The sequence below is a fragment of the Dermacentor silvarum genome, chromosome 8 (assembly GCF_013339745.2).
Source record: "Dermacentor silvarum isolate Dsil-2018 chromosome 8, BIME_Dsil_1.4, whole genome shotgun sequence".
In the NCBI taxonomy this organism is placed as follows: Eukaryota; Metazoa; Arthropoda; class Arachnida; order Ixodida; family Ixodidae; genus Dermacentor; species Dermacentor silvarum.
This window is the reverse complement of record NC_051161.1, coordinates 167042543-167066262: the sequence shown is the minus strand read 5'-3', so window position 1 is coordinate 167066262 and position 23720 is coordinate 167042543. Positions and strand designations below refer to the sequence as shown.

At 51.7% G+C, this 23720-nt stretch overlaps 1 protein-coding gene and 1 long non-coding RNA gene across 2 annotated transcripts in view; both read left to right on the top strand.

Moving 5' to 3' along the window:
* Positions 1 to 23720, top strand: part of LOC119462564 (globin) — a 77443-nt gene that overhangs the window by 33931 nt on the left and 19792 nt on the right. The window lies entirely within an intron of this gene.
* LOC125947475 (uncharacterized) lies at positions 19439 to 22662 on the top strand. The gene is made up of 3 exons (XR_007468323.1): positions 19439 to 19563; positions 20567 to 20705; positions 22542 to 22662. It is a non-coding gene; the product is annotated as an uncharacterized LOC125947475 (long non-coding RNA).

Sequence of the window (23720 nt, the reverse complement as noted above, 5' to 3'; positions counted from 1 at the left end):
AAGTGCCCCCTTCTCCACCTGAGCGTACTTTTGTTCTGTCGGTGTCATTGCCCTGGAAGCGTATGCCACTGGCTGCCGCTTGCCGTCATTTGTTTCGAGCAGAACAGCTCCCAAGCCATAGGAGGAGGCATCAGCTGATATCGTCAGAGGCCTTTGTGGATCGTAGTAGCACAACACTGGTGTTGTCGTTAGGTCACCCTTGACCCGATCGAAGGCTTCTTGTTGAGTCTGGTGCCAAATCCAAACTGCTTCATCCAGCAGCAGGTCTCGCAAAGGTTTCGTCTTTTCGGCCAGTCCCGGGCAAAATTTTGCCAGCTGGTTGACCATGCCCAGGAACGACCTGAGCTCAGTGGTGTTCTCTGGCGGTGGCATCTTTCTGGTGGCTTCAGTTTTATCCTGGTCAGCAGCGATACCCGCTTCATTCAAGATGTGCCCGAGAAACTTGATTCTTCTTTTGCTGAATTCACGCTTGCGTGGATTTGGAGTCATTCCTGCGTCCTTGAGCCTCTGAAGCACTGCTGTGAGATTTGCGTTGTGCTCCGCCTGGTTTTTCCCAAAAGCGACGATGTCGTCCTGGTCGCATGCTATTCCAGGGAGTCCCTCAAGAATGCGAAGCATTTCTCGCTGAAAGAACTCTGGCGCTGTTGCAATGCCAAAAGGTAGTCGCAGGAACTGAAATCTCCCAAACGGCATGATAAATATAGTCAATTCCTGGGACTCTGGTGCGAGGGGTGTCTGCCAGTAGCCAGAATTTGCATCGAGCTTGCTGAAAACTTTTGCATTGGCCAGCTTCGCCAAGTTTTCTTCAACTGTAGGCATGATGACCCTTTCCCGGATCAGCTGGCGGTTAGTTCAGTGTAGGCAATGCAGATTCTGATTTCTCCATTCTGTTTCGATGCAATGGCCATAGGTGCACACCATGGTGTCGCATGGTAAACCTGCTGGATCACTCCAAGATCCTTCATTCTCTGTAGTTCTTGTCCGACTTTAGGCTGAAGTGGAATAGCCACTCGTCGAGGCGTTGTCACTGCGTAAGGCTTAGCATTTGCTTTGAGTGTCACCTTGTAGACAGTTTTCATTTTACCAAGTCCTGTGAAGAGTTGGCAGAACTCTGGTCTTGCCTCGGCGGACACCATGTTTCTTGCTTCGGTTTGTTTGTTGGCCTCAACTGCCTCCAAGTGTGACAGTATGTCGAGAGCACGTATGGCTGGTCGTCCCAATAGAGCTGCTTGTAAGCCTTCCACTACAAAAACCTGTTGCTGAACAGACTTGCCTCGCATTCGATTGTTGCACTGAACATTCCCTTTGTTGTGATGGGTGTTCTGCCCGTACCGAAAAGTGTTTTGTCAGGAGTTTTCAGAGTCTGCATGCGGCTGCTGTCATACTGCGAAGCAGGGATTACACTCACGTCTGCTCCTGTGTCGACTTTGAAGCGAACAGGACGACTGTTCACATGTGCAATGATGAACCAAGGTTCCAGGGTGTCTGTCTCGCTGACCTCACCAAGAAACACTTCCTCCGTATTTGCTGTCCCTAATTTCCTTGTGCTGGATCCGAACGCCCTTTGCCCTGTAGGTTGCTGGCGTCCCGACAAGCACACTGTTGCATAGTGACCAGTTTTCCCACAGTTGTTGCACAGCTTTCCGAAGACTGGACACTGCTTCTTGAAATGCTGCTGTGTACTGCCGCACCACTTGCACAAAATTCGTCCCTCTAGGTGCACCGCTGGAGGTTTGGCTGGTTTCCGCTGCGCGCCGCTGTGGTTGCGGCGTTCTTTTGACCTTCGCAGCTCCTCGACCGCAGCACCGCGTTCCGTTCCGTCGCGTAGCTCGTTCTGTTGCTTTTTGACGAATTCAGAGTTCCATGCAATTTTCACTGCAGACTGAAGTGTGAGTTTCGAGTCTAGTTGCAGCTTTTCACTTAGACCAAGGTCCAAAAGTCCTACAACCAACCGGTCACGAATGAGGCCGACTTTCAGTGAACCGTATTCACACGTTTCAGCGAGGTTGTGCAGGTCTGTGATAAACGATTCGACCGACTCGTTCGCTTCCTGCTTACGTCGATTGAACTTGGCGCTCTCGAAAATGACGTTTGTGCACGGTATGATGTGTCTCTCGAACTTGCGTGTCACTGTTGCGTAGTCCGCGAGGTTGGCATCTGTTAGGCTTAGTCACGCCAATACGTCTTCGGCTTCCTTCCCCATGGCGTACACGAACGTGTTCACCTGTGTTTCTACATCACGAAGGTGAAGTCCTGACACAATGCGATAGCGTTCCCACCTTGAGACCCAATGTTTCCAGTCATTCGGGTCTCGGAAATCCAACTTCTCTGGCAGTTCGACGGCGAACGGGTTGAAAAAGCTGGTGCCATTTTGCCGGTCCGCTGCCGCTGCTTGTTGAGCGTCGCTTTCCTTTCCGTCTGGCATGTTGGTCCTTTCGTGGCTCTCACCGGGTGCTAGGCGACTTCTTGTTAACCGCTGCCACCATGTCGTGTTGCCGAGGTCGAGCGTTTGGAGGAAGATTGAGAGACGTCAGGTTTTACGAGTACGAACGAATGACTCTTTTATTGTTACGCCATGTTGTCTTTCTCCCCGAGCCCCTTGTAGCCGTCCCAGCCTTCCTAGCGGTGGGGGTCCCAACAGGTATGTGGCGCCCTCTCTGGAAAGCGTTAAGAGTTCCCATGACACGACATATTGGTTGATTGAGTGATTGGAGAGCTACCTGTCAGGAACAGGCTCGGTGAAGCGTGCACATGCGTCCGTTCCCCGCGCCGTTATCCCGGTTAATTCATCCATCGAGTTGAGCAACACCGCTCTATTAAGGACGTTGTAGAGAAGGGCTCCGTAATAATTTCCAACTCCCGGGGTGCTTAAATAGAAGTACGCGAGCATTTTTTGCATTTCACCCCCATCAAAATGCGACTGCCACGTCTGGGAATCAGACCTGCAACCTCGTGCTCAGCCCCCGCAGGCGCGTCTGCGTGAACAGGCGTTTGGTGTGCTGCGACACCACGGGCTCAACCACACGGAGGTTCGACCCTAGCGCGTTTAACCATGCGTGCCTTAGCCATGTTGGGAAAAGGGGGAACCTGGGGGTTGAGCCGATGATAAGTGTTTGGACCTTTAAGGCGCCTTGGCGGAGGCAGCACACCTCTTTGGCCTCTGCTTCACGTTGACGGCACCTCCGAACTGACCCACCCAGGGGTAATCGGTAGTTGCCTTTTCCTATCCTCCTCTCCAATCATCGCCTTTTAAATGCGAGAGCATCCTATGCTCGGGGCAGTGTCCGTACTGCGGCGTCCGCACCCATACTGCGCATGCGCAACTCTCCCTCATTCCCCTCTCCTACGCAGGTGTGCGCTCTCCTCCTCCCCTCTCCCCCTCTCCGCCACAGGTCCGGCGCAGCAAATCATTGCATATAACTCTCTCTCTCACTCTCTCACTCTCTCCCTCTCTCTGAGGGTACGCCGGTAGGCGGCGGAGGTGTCGCGGTGCAGTATAAAGCGCGCGTTCTCTGTGCTTCCGTCATTCTCTCTCTGTGCAACGATGTGCGAAACGCCATGAACAACGCCACCGTCGGCGCTAGTTGGAGCGGCAGCGCCACCGCCGCGGGGCAGAGGAAGGCTCGGGAAACCGAACGTAAACGTCAGCGTCGGCAAGCGGACCCCGAACTTCGGGATCGCCTTCAAGATACCGCGCGCACCGACGCTAGGAATCACGTGCAATCTCTAAATAAAGACGCAACAACCCCGTACAAACGTCTCCTCTCTTCTCAATACATTCTCTCACTCTAACTTTCATTGGGTTGTGTTGCCAAGTGAAACGGTAAGGAAACTCGATGCGCACCCCCCGCGATGCTTTCGCATCCCACCATGGTTGCCCGTAGGGTGAGATGATGTGATTTTTTTCTTTCACTTCCAGTCTTTCCTGTATTCTCCTCTCTTCCTTTTACTTCTGATTTTACAGGCAGCGAGGGTTGACCTTGGGTATACCATATCTGGGTATAGCAGTAACGTACAGCAGGAGCTGTTTTACGTTATACACATTCTGCGGCGTCCCCTTGTTGGGCTCCATGACGGGTGGCTGGCGTTGCTGCCGAAAACTCCACATATACTTAAGGCTACTTCCTTCCCACCCCTCCCTGATCGCCCTCCATAACGAAGGTGCTGCGAAGATGCATTCTAGTTCTTTGGACGTAAAAGACAAAACATTCCACGATTCCATGTCACTCACTCGGAAAAAACTGAAAAGTAAGTGCTAGCAATTTCAGCTTCTTTCTAAATCTCTCACTGAGGCTCTTGCACCAGGCCATACAGCATCGAAGACGGTAAGCGCTGATCTCCTCTCGTAGCTCCGCGATCAGAAACAAAATGAAAAGCTGCCGAGCCTAGGGTCGTTTGGAAACGTTCTTGCTGTGCCCCCGCATCGCACCATGAGCACCACCCGCGACCTTTTCTCAGATGATGACCTTATGGAGCTGACCAAGGATGAACTGTTGGAAGGCTGGAGTGAGCAGCATGGCATCAATGTTAAAGGAATTAGGATGAGGCGTCAAGGCAAAGAAGTGCACACCAAGTACCTAGTACTTATTTTCGGCTCAAGTGCTCTACCCTAGTCCATCGAGGCCGGGTACACCAAGCTTCATGTGAGGCCATCCGTTCCAAGTCAACTCAGTTGCTTTGAGTGCCAAAGTCTCGGCCACAGTTCTGTGAACTGCGGCCGGCTGACTTGTGCCAAGTGTAGTGCCAATGAACATTCGTCGGAAACATGCACGAACACTCCACACTGTGTCAACTGTGATGGGACGCACGCCGCATACTTTTGATCCTGCCCATAATCGAAAAAGAAAATTAGCCATCAGCACCCTCAGCGGGTGCAGCCAGTGTGGCTCCGCCATCCAAGAAGGGCCCATCAACCTCCTGACTGGTGGGCCTCAGGGTCTCGTCTTTCGAGGTGAGACTTTGAATGCAAACACGTCGCTCGCAAGAGCGTGCGTGCAGTGCCTTGCTAGAGGCTATGAACACAACACCGAGCGTGATGGCGCGCGCGAGTCTATCGACCGCTCCAAAAAAAGGCAAGCCCCGCATCATGGCGCAATGTAATGACGAAGTTAGCACAAGTGTCGCTGTGGTCGCATGGCTCCTGAAGTGAGGAAGCGAAAGACGAAAGCATCGGCGTCGCTGGTTTTGCCTCGTTCTGGCGTTTGGCTGGAACTTCTCGGGTGCTCTTTGCGCTGGACCTAAGATTAAACGCCAATAAACCCCATATAATTTGGTGGAGGTGCTGGGTATCCTAACTATCCTAACAACTCGCCCTGGCGCTCCGCAGCCGCACTCTGCCCTCCGCTATCCCCACGACCATGCCAGACGACGCCGGTGAGCGACCCACTTCGTCAACTGTGCAAGTCACCTGCGGTGCCGTTCGTGAACGAGACCCGGCTGTGTTCAGTGGCACCGCTGATACCGACGTCGACGACTGGCTTTCGTCGTACGAACGGGTTAGCAACCACAACAAATGGGACGATCGGACAAAGCTCACCAAGGTTATTTTTTATCTTGCGGGTGTCGCCCACCTCTGGTTCCGCAACCATGAAGCAACCATTGCGACATGGAATGGCTTTAATAGTAAATTCCACTGGCGGATCTGGAGCAAGTTTTTTTGCTCCGCGGCCGAGAATTTGAATTCCACTGGCGGATCCAGAGCAAGATCACATGTTCCACTGGGCGATTTGGGGCAACTTGCTCCGCGACGGAGCGCTCCGCGTTGATCCGTCTTATAGAGCCGAATTTCGCTGGAACTCCAGCGACTAGGCGCCGTCACTTCCGGAACAATCGGGTACGTCGGTTGCTTGCAGCGCTTTTTCAAGCGCTGTCTGGTAACCCTGTGGCGTTGTTTACAGTTCTGAAATGGCATCGTTCGACCCTGCCGGATTGCTCGTTGCTTTGAGCGACAGCGACAGTTCGCACAGTTCCTCTTCAGAAAGCAGCAGCAGCAGCGATGAGGATGAGTCGTACGTACTGTACGAAATTTTATTTAATGAAATGTTTGCAGAGCCTCCGCACAAACGCCCCAAAATCGTCGGCTACGTCGAAGAAGACGCGAAGTGCAGTTGCCGCTGTGCCTAGAACCCCCAACGTGGTCTAATGCGAGATTGGCAACATGGGTAACCGGATGCGTGCGACAACTTCCGCTGCAATCCCTGCCGGAGCGTGTTTATTTTTCACTGGTCGATCGGGATCGGGTCGCTCCGCGGCGGATTTTCTTGCTCCGTCGTGGATTCGGCACACCGCTCCAGATCCGCCAGTGGAATTCACTATAAGACTGCATTCGCGGAGGTATTTGGCCGTCCTACGGTGCGAAAGCTTCGCGCTGAACAGCGCCTTCGCCACCGAGTGCAACAGCCGGGCGAGACTTTCACTAGTTACATCGAGGACGTCATAGATCTCTGCAACCGCGTAAGCCGAACGATGACTGAGGAAGATAAGATTAAAGAAATCCTCAAGGGCATTGATGCAGACGCTTTTCAGATGCTCATGGCCAAGAATCCTACCACCGTTGCAGCCGTAGTCACATATTGCCAAAGCTTCGATGAATTACGCCGGCAACGAGCGCTCGCCCGCCAAACTGTTCCTCAAGTCGCCTCCCTTTCCAGTTTGGTGACAGCTCACGGACAGGCTGATGACGGGTCTCTGCTGCCTCAGATCAAAGCCTTCATTCATGAAGAGGTGGCTCGCCAGCTCCCGCTGCTCCCTCTCACCTAGGAGCCTGTCCAACCTTTGTCCTCGGCCGTGCAGCAGGCCATCCGCGAGCAGGTTGCAGAGGCCCTTCCACCAGTCCAACAGATTGCTGCACCAGCTCAGATTGCTGCACCTTTGACGTACGCAGAAGTCGTGTCGCGTCCTAGACCAACGACACTCCCCTACTCGGCGCCGCCACCGCGCCCAGCGCTTCTTCCTGTCCCTCAAATGCCCCCTCAGTACTTCCGGCCGCAAGATCCATGGCGCACGCCGGACAATCGGCCGATATGCTTCTCGTGCGGTATCGCGGGACATGTGGCGCGCTTTTGTCGCCGTCGCCTGCCGCGTCAGGACGTCGTCGTTGAGCCACAGGTACCTGCATCCCACCAGCATGCTGATTCGAACCCATCGCCGAACTTCTGGACTGGTCGTCAGAACTTCAGCCCCTGTCGTTCACCATCACCGCGTCGCCGTTCGATATCGCCGATGCGTCGTCGCCCGCCTTCCAACGAGGGAAACTAAATGCTGCAGCTTCGGAGGCAAGAGCTGCACGCTTGTCGAAATGCCCAAGACCTCCGCTATCGCCACAAAACATTATAGAAATACTCATCGACAGGGCGCTGCGGTTTCCGTCATACGTGAGACTCTTTGCCGTAAGATTAGGAAGGTCACCACATCACTTTCTGACCTTGTACTTCGTACTGCCACCATGGAGCGCATCGAACCTTCAGCCGCATGCACCGCTAGGATCGTTATTCAGGACGTAGTTTACACAATTGACTTCCTCGTTCTGCCTTGCTGCTCCCATGATGTCATCCTGGGATGGGACTTTCTCTCGCGCCACAGTGCCGTCATTGACTGCGCCCGTGCCGAAGTTGCTCTGTCTGTCGTTAACACCTCTCTGCCTGCCGCCTCTCCCGCCCCCTTAAAGATTATTGTCGCCGCCGATACTGATATGCCACCAAGCACTTCAACATCAGTCGCTTTGTTGTGTCCATCGGCGCCCGACGCCTCGGTACTGTTCACGCCTTCATCTGCTTTTCTTCACCGCAAATCTCTACCACTTCCATTCGCCGTTCTTGACGTAGCCGCTGGTACAACAATTATGCTAGTGGACAACCCGTTCCAATACCCGGTGACTCTGCTTCGCGACGAGTGCCTCGGCTGTGTCGAAGCTATTGACATGTCTGAGTGTTTGGACGTGCCTGGCTCCTCTTCTGGCCTTTCGCTCGACGCCATGACACCATTTCCGAAAAGCTCCCGATTGGCTACCGAAGTCTTTGATTCATGCGTTGACGCCAACCTTTCCCTCGAGCACCGCGAGCAACTCCTGTCTCTCCTAGATACTTTCCGTTCTTAGTTCGACTGTAAGGAACACGCCTTGGGTCGTACGAACAGTGTTTCCCACCACATCGACACCGGGTCCCACTCTCCCCTCAGACAGCGCTCCTATCGCGTTTCAGCGGTGGAGCGTCGTATAACCAACGACCAAGTGAATGACATGCTCGAGCGTGGCGTCGTTCAACCATCCCAGAGTCCGTGGTCTTCTCCAGTTGTGCTAGTGCGAAAAAAAGATGGTTCTATTCGTTTCTGTGTCGATTACCGCCGCCTAAACAAAGTCACACGGAAGGACGTCTACCCTTTACCCCGAATTGACAATGCACTCGATTGTTTACAAGGCGCTGAGTACTTCTCGTCATTGGACCTACGATCTGGCTACTGGCAGGTTCCCATGGCCGAATGCGATCGACCGAAGACAGCGTTTGTCACCACTGATGAGCTATATGAATTTACGGTCATGCCATTCGGGCTCTGTAATGCGCCCGCAACTTTCTAGCGCATGATGGATAACATACTTCGCGGTCTCAAATGGAACATTTGCCTATGCTACCTGGATGACATCGTCGTGTTTTCTTCAGACTTCTCGACGCACCTCTCACGTCTCCACCAAGTTTTGACATGTCTTAAGAACGCTGGTCTTCAGCTGAATATCAAAAAGTGTCGCTTTGCAGCTCGCACCTTGACTATCTTGGGCCACGTTGTGTCCAAAGACGGCGTCCTCCCTGATCCTGCGAAACTTCGAGCGGTCGCCGACTTCCCTAAGCCGACGTGACTGAAGACCCTCCGGAGCTTCATCGGCCTTTGTTCTTATTTTCGTCGCTTTGCGCGCAATTTCGCGACCTTTATCGCACCTTTGACGCGACTTCTCACTGTTGGCACCGACTTGTCTCACTGGTCTCGTGAATGTGATGACGCATTCCAGACGCTACGCCAGCTGCTCACAGCCGCTCCGATTCTCCGGCACTATGATCCCCGGGCGCCTACGGAGGTGCGCACTGATGCAAGCGGTGTGGGCCTTGTTGCGGTGCTCGCGCAACGGAAGCCTGGCTATCACCAGTATGTTGTCGCCTACGCGAGCCGAACCCTCACAAAGGCCGAGACCAACTATTCAACCACTGAGAAAGAGTGCCTGGCTATAGTCTGGGCTCTTGCCAAGTTCCGACCCTACCTTTATGGCCACCCGTTTTATGTCGTCACGGACCACCACGCTCTTTGCTGGTTGTCGACTTTGAAAGATCCCTCGGGCCGCCTCGGTCGGTGGGCCCTCCTGCTTCAAGAGTATGATATCCAAGTGGTGTACAGGTCTGGCCGCAAGCATTCTGACGCGGACGCCCTTTCTCGCGCTCCTCTACCCCCCGGTACAGCGTCTCTCTCGGCACACTACACCGCTATCTCAGCGCTCAACGTCGAGTCCATGCATTCGGAGCAAGAGAAGGATCCGTGGATGGTTGATTGTTGCCCTTCTCGACCTTCTGTCGGATTCCACCGCCAATCCGCCCTCCCGCGCGCTCCGCCGTCAAGCCTCTCATTTTACCGTGCGAGACAACCTGCTCTACCGCCGCAGCTATATACCAGGTGGTCGCAAGTGGCTTCTCATAATACCTCGTCACATGCGCTCCGACATCTGCGCTGCTTTTCATGCCGACCCACAGAGTGCTCACGCAGGCGCGCTGACAACTTACGCAAGGTTGCGCCAGCGCTTCTACTGGCGCGGTATGTACAGCTTTGTCCTAAAGTATATCCGTGCTTTGTCCTAAAGTATATCCGTATATTCCTCCGCAACGCTCTACCGGCGCTCTTCAGCCTTTACCTTGCCCCGCGCGGCCTTTCGATCGGGTCGGCATCGACCTTTACGGCCCACTCCCATGCACTATGTCTGGAAGCCGGTGAATAATCGTTGGTGTTGACCATCTCACCCGATATGCTGAGACTGCCGCCCTTCCTGCCGCTACAGCACGTGAGGTTGCTTTCATCATCCTGCGCAATTTCGTGCTTCGACAAGGCGCTACTCGAGAACCCCTCAGTGACAGAGGACGTGTCTTTCTTTCCCAAGTGGTCGAAGCTCTGCTTGCCGAGTGCCACGTCGTCCACCGTACATCAACCGCGTACCATCCGCAAACCAATGGATTAACTGAGCGCTTCAATCGCACTCTTGGCGACATGCTCACTGCATACGTCGTGTCGGACCACTCCAACTGGGACATGGTTCTCCCCTTTGTCACCTACGCTTACAATACCGCGACTCAAGTGACCACAGCCCAGCTAGCACAAAAGAGATATAATCATTCCTATTCATGGATATTTCGCTTTGACCGTCAAAAATCTAGATTGAAGAAGTCAACATCGAGAAGGATTCAATCCGCCTTTTTCACGGCGCTACGGCGCATGCGCCCTGCCCTGGCGGATTAGTCGCGAAACGTTTTGGAAGGGTCGCGCGCGCGCGGCCGTGCGGCCCCGTCTGGGAAAAACGTCCCCCGAAAAAAAAAATGCGCTCGCACGCGCGCTACTGCAAGTGCAAACTCGTGCTGTGTACCTCGTTGAAACTTCACTGGCAGCTCGACGTCGGTGCGGTACCGAAAACATGCGTAGCGTAAGACTGCAACTCCACTTTTAACAGAAAGCGGTGAGGGCTTCGTCTAGACTGCACAGGGAACCACGTAGTTGTCGCCTTGCATTGATGGCTGTAATAGTAAATTTATCGATAAACCCCTGCGTTACACTTGGACGACACTTAAAAACACGTTACTGACGAAGACTTCTTGCAGCGTCGGTCCTCGCTTGCTGGTACTGGCAGCGTGTGCCCGACTTCACGTACTCGTTCAAGGCGCGGTAACACTGGGTCGATACGAGACCGACAAGACGCGCCCGCCTACGATTGGCCGACCATTCAGCACTGTGTCGCTGAGACCATTTTATCATACCAGGCCTACAAGACGTAACCGACGAGCGCGAGTTGTCGTACTGCGACGGGCTTTCTTGTCGACGGCACCGATAAAATCAGCGTGCCGACCATCGTTCGACCGAACCCCGCGCGATCGGCCGTCGAACCGCTAACGCGATAGCCGCAACGGCTTCGTTAGTATATATAAATAATCGCGCTCAAAGTCAGTCAAGACATGCCTACGAAGTTGAAATGTACAAGATTCGACCCTCTTAATCCGTGCACAAAAGTTTGAGCCAATGTTGATCCTGTTCAGCGAAGGTTAGGCCTGGCGCCGTCGAGTTCGTGCACCCGCATGCCGGCGGACCTGAAGTGAAAAGTATGCAAGTTAGCAAGACGGAAACTGCTTTTATAGTTCCGTTATGGCCTTAGCGATTTGAAATAAACAACTCTTCGCTTCGATCGCCGCGTACACAATAAGCTGCAAGCGGGGACACAGCGCTGTGCCCAACGCCTGTGCCAACACCTGTACGTCACCGTTCCCGTAGGCTGCCGGTCGTATTCACAACGTAGATGGGTGGGTTTTTACGTGTTGGCATGCTGACACATTTCTTAATTCCTGAGATGTACTCTTTATCTCTGCGTCAAACCCGAAACAAGAGACGGTACATTCGGTACAGCAGCATTAACAGCCGCTTCGCTTAGTTATATACCAACGGTGTCAGCGATGGCATCCGCGTTTTTGCAGAACAAGGCCTTTAAATGAGCGCTTATGCGAGCACAGTTTACTCTAATAATGCTTTATGACACGCGCAAACTATCGCGAAGTTAAAGAAAAGCGAGAATCAGTAATAAATTAACAGCCCAATAATTGTTACTGGATCACAGCCGCCATTGTTTAAGTGGCTCAGCCGCTCATACTGACTCGTCTCACGATGGAACAACGCGGCTCATATGAGCAGATATGTGTGTTTTATTCTACGTTTCGACATTGTTTCATATCAGCGCCTTTTCATATATGCACCTTACCCCCATTTTTTGACGCTAACAACGATCTGTGGCTGTAGATGCCGATCTAAACAAGTGCATCGCTTTGCTAAATCCGACGCAGAAGGCTGCGCACTCGAAAACATCTTATTTATGCGAAACGTCTAAAGAATGTGTAAAAAGAATTACAAAAAAGCGAGGTGCAAGCGTAGGAGTTAGCGCCAACAAACTCCAAGCAGCCGCTACGGCAGAGGTAACTCAGCGTGCCTTTATCGGCCGCACTGTAAACAAAACAGCTCACTCAGGCCTGCTCACCCTACATATATATAGTTGGTGAGTGCTACATGGCTTCCAGGAACGACATGCTGCCCCCTTGAAGCCATTAATAATTATTTGCGATCCACGAAACGCACAACCGATGCGCACTTAACACGGGCGCAGGTTCACAAATCAGCCGGCGAAAGCCCCAGCACCCTACCAAAACGTTTCCAGCGGCGCGCGACAGAGGGCAGCACAGGAAAATGAAAAAGGCGGATTGGGATGGAAAAATCTTGCTATAAGGCGGATTTTAGAAGACGTTTAATATTGCTTGTTCTAGCAGCCTACAATTATTGATTTTTTTTTTTGTTGTTGTTGTTTTCTTTGTTCTGCTTTTTGGCGGGAAAAACGGACGTTGGTTTTTGTTTTTGCTTCGCCCTGTTAGAAGAGAGTGCAATCAACCCAGGCGCGGGTGTTTGCATTGTGGTGAGTGAGCACTGAAGGGGCAGCCGCTTGCTCTTTATGCTCATAATGAAGTCCACAATAAAGAAGAAAAGTTACGCTGACCTTTCAGACCGTCAGAAGAGGCGTAGAGTTAATGAACTGATATCTGCCAGTCATGTTGCCACGAGTACCGTCCAATAAGTATCATGGTAGGTTAATAAAAGTAGTGACCATGCTTCTAGTGAAGTATCCTCGCCACATGAGCATGCTCAATCCAAGGACAGTTTTCACGAAAATGGCCTTGCCTTGAAAGGAGAAAATGTAGAAGCACATACGCAAGACATTTCTAGAGAATATTTTGTTCCACAAAACGACCCTCCTATGAGCGCGGGCATCGAAAATGGAGGTTCTTCGGACTATGCATCATCATCTGCAGAAAATCAGGCAAGTCTTTGTCCACGTAAATGTGTGGAATTTCAAGGATGGCTTGCATCATTCGTTACAAGTCACCGAATTCCGCTTGTCGCAGTTTCTGAACTTCTCCGGAAACTAAGCATCACTTTCGACCTTGATTTTGTCATCGACGCGAGGACATTGTTGAACAGTCCTGGATACACTTCAACGCGATCTGTCCCTCCTGGCGAATATTGCCATTTTTCTTTGAAGGAAAATTTAGAACGCATGATTGCTGTGTTCCTGAGTGGCTGTCGAGGGTAGATCCCTTGACAACGCTCAGAGAATTTTAAATGACCATGTCAGCCAAGTCGGACTGACGGTTCAAACTGTAAAATGTTTTGATATTGTTTGTCGCAGTTTTCGTTTTGTCTGTTTGGTTAACTTGTTTTACTTTGACCGAAAGGAAGAAAAAGACACCGTAGTCTAGTTGCTAGAGAACCGGCTGCTGTGCCCCACGGCAGAGGTTCGATTCCATTATAGGTTGCACATCACTTTTTTGTATTATAAATCGAGTTAGGAACCTACCTACCTACCGCAAAGTGCCAAGAATGAGGCATTAAAAAGTTCGACTTTTGTTATTTCAAATTATCTTTGTAAGGTGGCGCTAGCGTTATGGTAGCAGCCGCATTTTGTATTTTCTTAGTTAAATTAGCTAGCATTTCTGTGCTTCAGGTACCGAGTACGAAGCCACACTGAGTATTTTTCTGCATTGCAGCAGCGTGTGTCGCAAGAGGATGCAGTGCCGCGACGTATCATAGCGGCTACCTGACAAAGCGAGGAGTGGCACGACGGCTCATCGGCGTCATCGCTTGCGCCGACGCAGTCTGAGCAGCCGAGCGGTACAGTGTACGAGCGGACTGCGCTCTCCGCGCAGCTTCCCTCCAGATTGCGTAGTAGTAACAACTTTATTTATCCTTTTTACCTTTTTACAAGGAAAGGGGCAGCGGGGTAGAGGGGGGAAGGGGTCTACTCGAGGTAGTCCTCCGCTACCCTCTCAGCCCACCCCAGGATGGCCTCCTGAACGTCGGGCCTGGAGCTGCGCAAGGCAGCCCCCCACTGCTCCTCACTAGTAATTAAATTATTAAGGGGAGGGGGTAATGAGTGTTGAGGGCATCCCCACATTATGTGGTCGAGATTGGCCTTGGCCGCTGAGCAGAAGCGGCAGGCCAGGGAAGGGTAGAGAGAAGGGTGAATGACGTGTAGAAAGTGAGGGGAGGGAAACGTGCGAGTCTGTAGCTGCCGCCACAGGAGCTCGCGTTTACGTGGAGAATTACGTGCCAAGGGAGGAAATGTCAGACGATCGAGTGTATAATGTGCACAGATGTCGTGGAATGTGAGAAGGCGATCTCGCGCGGAAAGCGGCTTCTCGAAAGCAACGATTTGCGACTCACCTAATGCCCGCGCCCGGTCCGTTAATCCTCGGGCGCTGGCGTGAGCCACCTCGTTGCCGGCGAGACCCGCGTGTGCTGGGGTCCAAATCAGGCCTACGTCTTGTGTGGGAGGGCGAGAGAGGGTTAGGGAAAGGGCTTGCCTTGACACCCTGCCCGCTCCGAAATTGCTGATGGCTGTTTTTGAGTCGCTGACAATGACGGAGGAATTTGGAATAGTGAAAGCCAGGGCTATGGCCGCCTCCTCCGCCTCCTCCGGAGAAGAAGCATAGACAGAGGCGGCCGTAGCTAACTGGCCATGCGAATTTATTACTGAGAGGGCATATTTGGAGCCAGTGCTATATTCGGCGGCGTCGACATAGAGCACGTCGGTTGAATTGGAGAATTTTCTGTGTAGGGCCTTGGCCCTTTGCCTCCTGCGTGGGATGTGATGTATAGGGTGCATGTTTTTAGGGAGTGGTGGAATGTGTAAATTCGCGTGTATGTGGTGTGGAATGGTGTGTTTGGGGTGAGTGAGAGATGGTGGAGAAATGCCTAAGGAGTTGAGAATGTGTCGTCCGGTTTTCGATTTGGAAAGGCGGGTTTGTTGGGAGGTGAGATGGGCTTCGACGAGCTCGTCGAGTGTGTTGAAGGTACCGGTCTGCATGAGCCGTTCTGTGGACGTGCGTAGTGGGAGGCCTAGGGCGAATTTATAGATTTTGCGAAGGAGGGTGTTGACCTTGTCAGTCTCCTTTCTGAGAAGGTGTAAGTATGGGAGTGTGTAAGTTACCTTTGTGATGACAAAGGCGTGTATTAGTCGGAGAAGATCATTTTCCCGCAGACCGCCGTGTCGGTTGGACACGCGGCCGAGCAGTCTGAAAGTGTTGTCGACGGTGGATTGGAGTGTCTGTAGGGTGTGCGTGTTGTGTCGATTGCTCTGAATATGCAGACCGAGAACCCTGAGCTTGTCTACCCTGGGGACATGTTTGTTGTCGAGGAGGATGTGGATGTCGGGAGTGTGTCTACGGTTGCCGGTGTGGGCAGGAAGGAGAAGGATTTCAGATTTCTCGGGGGAACAGACGAGACCCATGCGTCCCGCTATGGCCTCCACCTTATCGGCGGCGGCCTGCAGTACGTCTTGAATCTCACCGTCTGAGCCACCTGTGACCCAGAGGGTGATTTCGTCCGCGTATAGGGAGAAGTTCAGCCCTGGGATGGTCTTAAGGGAGCGTGCCAGGTGGAGCATGGCGAAATTGAAGAGCAGGGGAGATAGCACGGACCCCTGGGGCGTGCCAAAGCTCCCAAGGTGATAGGTAGGGGATTGCTCCGCGCCAATAAATATTGTCGCGGTGCGGTTGCAGAGGAATGCGGCAATGTAATTGTGGATCCTTTCGCCTACCCCAAGAAGGTTTAGCTCCCGAAGTATGACGCAATGATCCACATTATTAAAAGCGCCATGAAGGTCAAGACCCAGAATTGCTTGTGTGTCGTGAGTAGGGTTAGGTGTCAAGATGTCGTGCTTCAAGCGAAGCATAACGTCCTGGCACGACAGGGCGCGGCGGAATCCCACCATCTCTGGTGGAAAGAGGTTGTTCTCCTCAATATATTTATTGAGGCGGTTGAGGATAATGTGTTCGAAAGTTTTGCCAATGCATGAGGTGAGTGAGATTGGTCTGAGGTTTGACGTGTTTACGGGTTTGTGGGGTTTGGGAATAAAGATGACTTTGGCATCCTTCCACGAGGATGGAAGGGTGCCAGTGTCGAAGCAGTGGTTGAAGTATGTTGTGAGTGCCTTGACAGAATTGTCGTCCAGGTTTCGGAGAATTTTGTTATTTATCTGGTCGGGGCCAGGAGCGGAGGTCGTGCGGAGGTTAGCCAACGCGTGGCGCACCTCGGCTTCTGTGATCGGTGTAGCAAGGTCCGGATTAGGTATGCCGATGTAGTGGGGAATGGAGAAACGACGTGCGGGGGGAAGGTGTTTCTCTCGAAGCTCAGCAAAGAGTCCCTTTAAGTTGTCTTTGTGAGCGTGTAAGAGTTTGTTTATATGATGGTTGTGTTGTGTGCGTGAGGTGGTGGGATCTATGAGGTGTCGTAATAGTTGTCACGTCCGCTTACTACCAAGCTGACCGTGCATGCTATCGCATATTTGGCCCCACTGTTGGTTAGTCAGCTGGGTGGCATATGTTTGAATTTGGAGATCGAGCTGAGCAATTCTAAGTCTCAACCTTCGATTGCGGCGGTGCTTTTTCCAGCGTTTCAGGAGAGATGCCTTGGCTTCCCACATGTGTAGGAGCCTGGCATCGACTGTGGGGAGCGGTGTGTCAAGAGGGAGGGTTGTGGTGTGTGCCTGTGTATCGGCGTGGAGTTGTTGGACCCATTCCGTGATGTCGGCAATATCGGCAGGGGCGGACATTTGCCTTGCATCGCGGAACTGGTCCCATTTAGTGAGATTGAGGGGCTTTGGTGCGAGGACTTTGTGGCGGAACAGTAAGGTTGTTTGGATGATGTAATGATCGCTGCCGAGGTTGATTTGTAAGTTAGTCCAGTTGGCGTGCTGGATTCTGTGTGTGAGTGTTAGGTCGGGGGAAGTATCCCTGGAAACGCTGTTACCAAGTCGTGTGGGTATGTCAGTGTCGTTATGGAGTGTAAGGCGGTGATTTTGTATGTGTGCCCAGATGGCTCTGCCCTTGGGTGTACTGCTGGAATGACCCCATAATTGGTTAGGGGCATTAAAGTCTCCTAGAATTAGGAGGGGGTGTTTACCGGCAGCGGAGAGGGCATGAGCGAATAGTTTGTCGAATTTGTGATGTTTGTCTTTAGGGCGACTGTAAACGTTCAGAAAGTATAACGCCGGAGTGCGAATTTTGCGAGGAAGAATTTCGATAAAGTCGTGCTCTATGTCAATGTCTTCGAATTTAGAGTGGGTGGCGGTCAGATGTTTAAGTATGAGTACGGCTGTATTAGGTTTGGTGTTGCATTTTGCTTGCATGATATTGTAACTAGGGAATTGCACGGTTCCATGGGTTTCCTGTAAGGCGATGACGGCAGGCGGATTGTTGCAGCTGGCAATGTACTGTTGAAAGCTGGCTTTCTTACGGCCAAACCCTCTGCAGTTCCATTGCCAGACTACGAGTTCGGAGCGGGCAGGACTACTCGCCATCACTCGGGAGTGCGGGTGGGGAGTTAGTTGGGGGTGGAGAGTTAGTTGGGGGTGGAGTGATGGCTTGGGTGAGAGTGGCTAGTTGTGCCATAACGGACTCAAGAAAGCGGTCGAGTTTGTCATTAAGGGCGACAAATTGCGCGGTGCAGCTTTGTTGGAAGGCCATGAAGTCTTGTTGTAGTTGGTGGGCTTTGGATTCAAGAGTGGTTATTCTATCGTTAAACCCAAGGAGGGTATCGTCTAGGCGATCTTCCGTGCGCGGCGTATCGGGGGTTTTGCGTTTGTTGGGGGGAGAGGGTGTCGTAGGTGGCTGAGATTCAGGAGCAACATCCATGGGAGAGGGTGGTTCGTTGGACGTAGGGGTAGGTGATGGGAGTGATGGTGTGAGAGGTTGCGATGATGGGAGAGTACAAGGTTGAGAGGGGGAGGGGGAGGGTGGCTGGGTGGACTGAAGCGACAGTTTTAGCTGGCGAATCTCCTCCTTGTGAGTGGCGTTCTCTCGAAGGAGAGATGTTTCGAGATTGGAGGGCTGAGATGGCGAGGAGCAGGTGGAGGCTACCCTAGCCCAGCTTACCTGGGGTGGGGGTGCTGCTTGCTTTGAGGGAGGTGGCGGTGGTGGTAGTAGGGCGGGCCAGGCTTCGCCCTGGGAGGTAGAGTGTGGCCCTGGGGTCTTGCTGCGGCTCCAGGCGCGGGCTTGGGCAGGATCTATGGCCGGGAATGAGGGTGCTTGTTGGCTCCTTGCCTTGGAGGGAGTCTGTTGGGGCTTGTAGCGCTGCTTGCACAGCTGGGAGCCCGTAGGGTGTGCACCGTTACAGACGATGCACACCGGTTTGCAGTCGTGGTCCATGGAGGGGTCGAGGGTTCCACAATTCGGGCAGCGTGTGTCTGTGGAGAACGGGCACACGTCCTGGCAATGGCCGACTTTGCGGCAGCGAGTGCAAGCCTCGATCTTCTGCCGGTAAGGGATACAGCGGAGGGCACAACCCTCGTAGTTGATGTAGTAGGGGACGCGCTTCCCTTGGAAGGTAATCAGGATGGACTCGGTGTTGCCCAATCGCCTGGCGGATCCTACTGTGAGGTCAGGATTGTAGCTGATGAGGGTGGGGAGGATGGCTTGCTCGGGTGAGTCGATGGGTAGGAGGATGACGCCGCGACAGGTGTCCGAGGGGTCAGCTACGTGGGTGGCCACCTCGTAGGTTGTTCCGTTGAAGTTGAGGGTGCGGATGGTATTGTAGGAGTCGGCCCGGTCCATATTCGGAGTGCTCACTAGGATAGTATTGCTGATTTCGTTGACGCGAAGTTGGTCTTGTGCAGTGTGCTCGTTGATTGGTAGGCCGGCCGCCTTGAGGATGATCTGGCGTAGGACGCAGGAGTGAATTTTGTTGCAGTCGAGACCGCCCCGGATCCTGACAATGATTTTGTAGTCGTTGGCAGGCAATGGTGGAGGTTTCGGTGATTTCTTGGATGGATGCGGCGGTGATGCTGCTGATATCGTAGGTGGCGAGAGTTGTTGATGACGACGGGCGATGTTGGTGTGCAGTTCATGCCAGCTATGCGCGCCGCCGACGCCAGCTGCGTCGTGCTCGATCCTCCGTACATGCCGGAGAGCTAGGCTAGCGTGGAAGGGTGAACGTCTCGTAAAAACGGCGACGAACTGGGAGTCATTGGCCGGCCGCCAGGTCGAGGAAAAAAGGGAGCCGAGACGGACGCTGCTTTCCCTGCTCCTGGCCTTGGTGGTGGGTCGGTGTTGAGGAGCTCGCTCGAAACACGTCCGGCCTGTTCGAGGAGCGAAGGACGAGTCCCAGATTGCGTAACTTTTGAACCCGCCGTTACATTCGCCGTTATTTTTGTCAGGACCAGCCGTTAAGTTCCTGACGCGTATTCGTTCATGAACTGCGGAGCGCCAGACTGCCTTCCACATCTTCTTTGCTCACGTAAGTAGTCACTGCAACTTTGACACCTGTCGTGTTTAATTATTTACGGTTTTCAGGCGGGAGTTTTAGGTGGAAGTTTTAGGCGGTAATGAAGTTTTGCAATGGAAGCACCTTGATTTTAACTGGAATCTCTAATATTGTTTAAGAGGCATGTTTACGTCTGCGTACGTTTCTTTTATTGTGTGCGTATTCAGGTTTGCCAAAGCTGTCTAAAATTACCTCTGTGACGTTTCGTTGACCATTGATCGTTTGGATGACGATTACATTCCCGTTTGGCGCAGAATGATGAGACGTGCTACGATCTTCGCGTAGCCACAGCATTCTTCCGTTAACGCTCTTGTGCGAGATCACTCGTGTGTTTTCCGAGCGTGAAAGATGCCCGCGAATACACGCAAAACTGCCGAACGACTGGTCGCTCGAGGCAGTTTGCGTGTATTGGCAGGCATCTTTCACACTTGGAAAAACACTTTATGTAGCTCATATTGAGGAACAGAAAGCGGTATCAGTGGTTTCTCATGTTGCTTTACGATCTTCTCATTGACACTTTTCATCTAACTATAGTAATTGAGAAGTTAATTAATTAATTAGAACTAATTATCTAACTAGGCGGAATGCAAAAAATAATCTGAGTATCTCCAACATTACCTTGGTTCTGTCCTGGTACGTGGCACTTGCATATTTTTAAAGTTTGGCTAAAGTTAAATGAAACACCCTGTATGTAGTGCACTGTTGCCTTGTTTTTGTAACATAATCCGACAGTATAGCTATTTACAGCATCTTTTTTTAGGATACCTAACATTTTTTGGCTTCAGTCATGCAACAAATAAATTTTGAGGTCGCACTGGCGTTTTCTATTTGCAAGTCTGTGCAGTAACAAAATTCTGTTAAAAAAAGAAAAATTCCAATATACAGTTGTAATAGGCACTGCTGTTACATTATAAACGTAGATACTCCGAGTTTATCAGCATAACAATAAAGAGTTTTTTTGTAACTTACTATGCAGGCACATACCTACGTGCAAGAGAGAAGGCGCGTGAGGGTGAAGACACCGATCATGTACCCTCTACAGGTGCCGAAAGGGGCAGACGAAAACGCCGCCGCCCAAAGGGCCACCACGAAACTCCTGAACTCCAAGAACCCAGGTAACTGTTATTTCATATTAAAGTCGTACGAATTAAATTTTCAGCGTGACACATATACAGTCGTATCCCGATAATTCGAACTCGAAGGAGCCCGAAAGTTTGTTCGAATTAAAGGAAGGACTTATTTCTGAAGTATTCGTGCACCACAGCACGACGTACGAATGGAGTCGTTATATATCACGGCGCGCAAGCAGATGGACGAGTAGGGGCCACGAGACTGCCCACGTCGGCCAACGCTCGCAGAAAACGATGCTGTAGGGAGCGGGCGGCGCCAGCACGGCGGCGCCGGGCGCACGCGGACACGTCGAAGGTGAGGGAGGAGGGCGTCAGGGAAGCAGATTTGGCTTCAGCAGAGGTGACCCTGTCGCTTCGGTGGCTCCCCTCACTCTCCCTCTCAACTCCCTCGTAGCTCCCCCACCTTCGACTGTCTCCGTGCGCGCCCGCCACCGGCCCGGCGCCAGCTTAACCCTCTCCCTTTCTTTTCCTGCCATTGAAGCGAGCGTTGGCCGGTTGTGAGCAGTTTCGTAAGTTGGTTCTTTATTCTATGGTTTCGTTGGCCTGACTGGGCCTCCGTCGTTGCTTCCCTCTGCGTCGCAGCCGCAGCGTTGAGACATCGACTCTAACACGCGTGTTACGGCGCGACGACGTAACGGCGACCTTGCCATTTGAGAGAGAGAAATTTACGCCGCGGTTCTTTTTCTTTTATTGCGATAGAAATTATATGGGCACTCCAAGCGCATTTTTGCCGCCGTCGTCGTCGCCGTGATATTCCGTATAAAGTGCAACGGCGATGAAATCGTCGCCGCGCGCCATGTGTGGGTTTTAGTGTGTGGGCTCATTTCGGTGTAAGCAATAAATTGCATATGCAAGCACTCTAGATCGTAATTGATTTATAAACTGCACGAGCTTAACCTTTAACCCATTGCGTAACTATAAATGTCACCAAGGTCAAAGTTAGTGAAACTGGGTGGAAAATTACGGCTTATGTTCCCACCTTGTGTGTGGATGACTCACTGTTTTTGTAAAAAAATTCTTTACAAGTGCTTGGCAATGTTATTGTGTGGAGGTTTTCAAACAGGCAAGTCATAGGCGTGCAACTATTTAATGGTTTAATTACAAGCAACTGAAGTTCTTACTGTATATGCTTGAAGCAGCCGTGCTGCAAATAGTCGTTGTTACTGAAGGTTGCACTCGTCTGCTGTCTTTTATTTTTTAAGGAATTGCAATATATTTGCTCAATTTGGAGTATGCGATGTGTTTGATAGACTGGTGTTTAGGCATATGCTCAAGCCTGCGCCATTTCTGAATTGGCTATGTGATCTGTGGCAAATAAAATTGGGGTGGTGTAACAATGCTGTCACACTGAAGCTGTGCCTTTGCAGAGCTGCACTTACCTCTTTTCTCGTACAACATTATCAGAAATGCATTATCTATTCCTTTCTTTGAATGCTAATTGGCACCTACTTCGCACATGTTTAGGAGGCTGCTGTCATCTACCAGTCGCCAACTAATCAAGACAACAGCCTCCTGAAAGCTAGCAAAATAGCCGACACTTACACTGGTTGGCGATTGTACATGCAACACCTTCAGTTAGATGTAAAGTATGTCTTCAAGGCAACAGAAGGGAATTTCACTTGTGATCGGTTAATGTTAGAACCATGTTAATAAAGGTGGAGTGCTCGAAAACTGTGTGCTTGGACCAATATATTGTAGTGCTGCCCATTGCCAAGATATATTGCAGTGCTTATTGCCAATGCATTGAAAAACTATACGTTCACTAAGAAAAGTGTGCTTCAATTAACATACGTTTTACACATGCCTAATGTTTTTTTCCAGTAAGAAGACCTGCTGAATTAAGGAGCTACAGCCCAGCAGCCTGTTCGAAACCAGGTTTATCAAGGTCAATACCTGTAATGGACGTTACTCGGAGGCACTCATATTTAATGTTGGTTGCTAGCTTGTCTAGTCGTGTTTACTTTTTGCAATAAAAAATGTTATTGCTGTATGTGTTTCGTGTATTGCACAAGCGCAAACCTGCATGCCGCCGGCCGGCGAAGCGCCGCAGGGGCATGGGGAGAGGGAAGGAAAGGGAGACGAGGGGGGCGCTAGAGGGGAGGGTGAAAGAAAACGGATGTCAAAATCCTGATTGTAGCAGGATTCAATCTGTATTTTTTAAATGCTTCTAATGGTCTTACAAAATCCCATTTCAAGACAGGATTTTTCGAAACTACTTTAAGCAGGATTCTAGAACTTCTTGCAATAGTCATATCCGCCGGACATTAGCAACGATATACGACCGTTTATCACCTTCTAAACGGACTGCACGGATTTTTTAGTGCGTCTTTCAGACGTTCATTTAGTCTTGGCGAATCGGTATGGAAGCAGTTTTCTATCGCTTTTGTGCTAGCTGGGAGGCTTTTCACCATTATTTTTATTGTATGGACGAGAACCCTCGTGCACGCTCGATACAGTATTGCCACACCAACCTGACGCCTCTGAATATCGACCCATATCAGAAGTAGCCAGGTACGCTGAAGAATGCCGCCAACTTGCCCGTACCTTAACGACGGAAGGTCAAGCCCACCAGCGGAATCGACATGACACCGACCTGAGCCCTACCACTTTCCGTGTCGGCTCCCTCGTCTGGTTGTGGATTCCGCCTCACGTTTCCGGTCTTTCGTCTAAGCTGCTGGCTCAATACCACGGACCCTACCGGATCGTCGCCTGTACATCTGCTGTAAACTATGTGGTCGAACCTCTCACGCTGTCTGACGATCTGCGGCGTCGTGGTCGCGGGACTGTGCACGTCAGCCGGCTTAAACCGTATTACGATCCCTCTATCGTGTCGTCACCGTGAGTCACCAGGATGGCTAGTCTTCTCTCGTGGGGCCATTGTAATGACGAAGTTAGCACAAGCGTCGCTGTGGTCGCATGGCTCCTGAAGTGAGGAAGAGAAAGTCGAAAGGATCGGTGCCGCTGGTTTTGCCTCGCGCTGGCGTTTGGCTGGAAATGCTC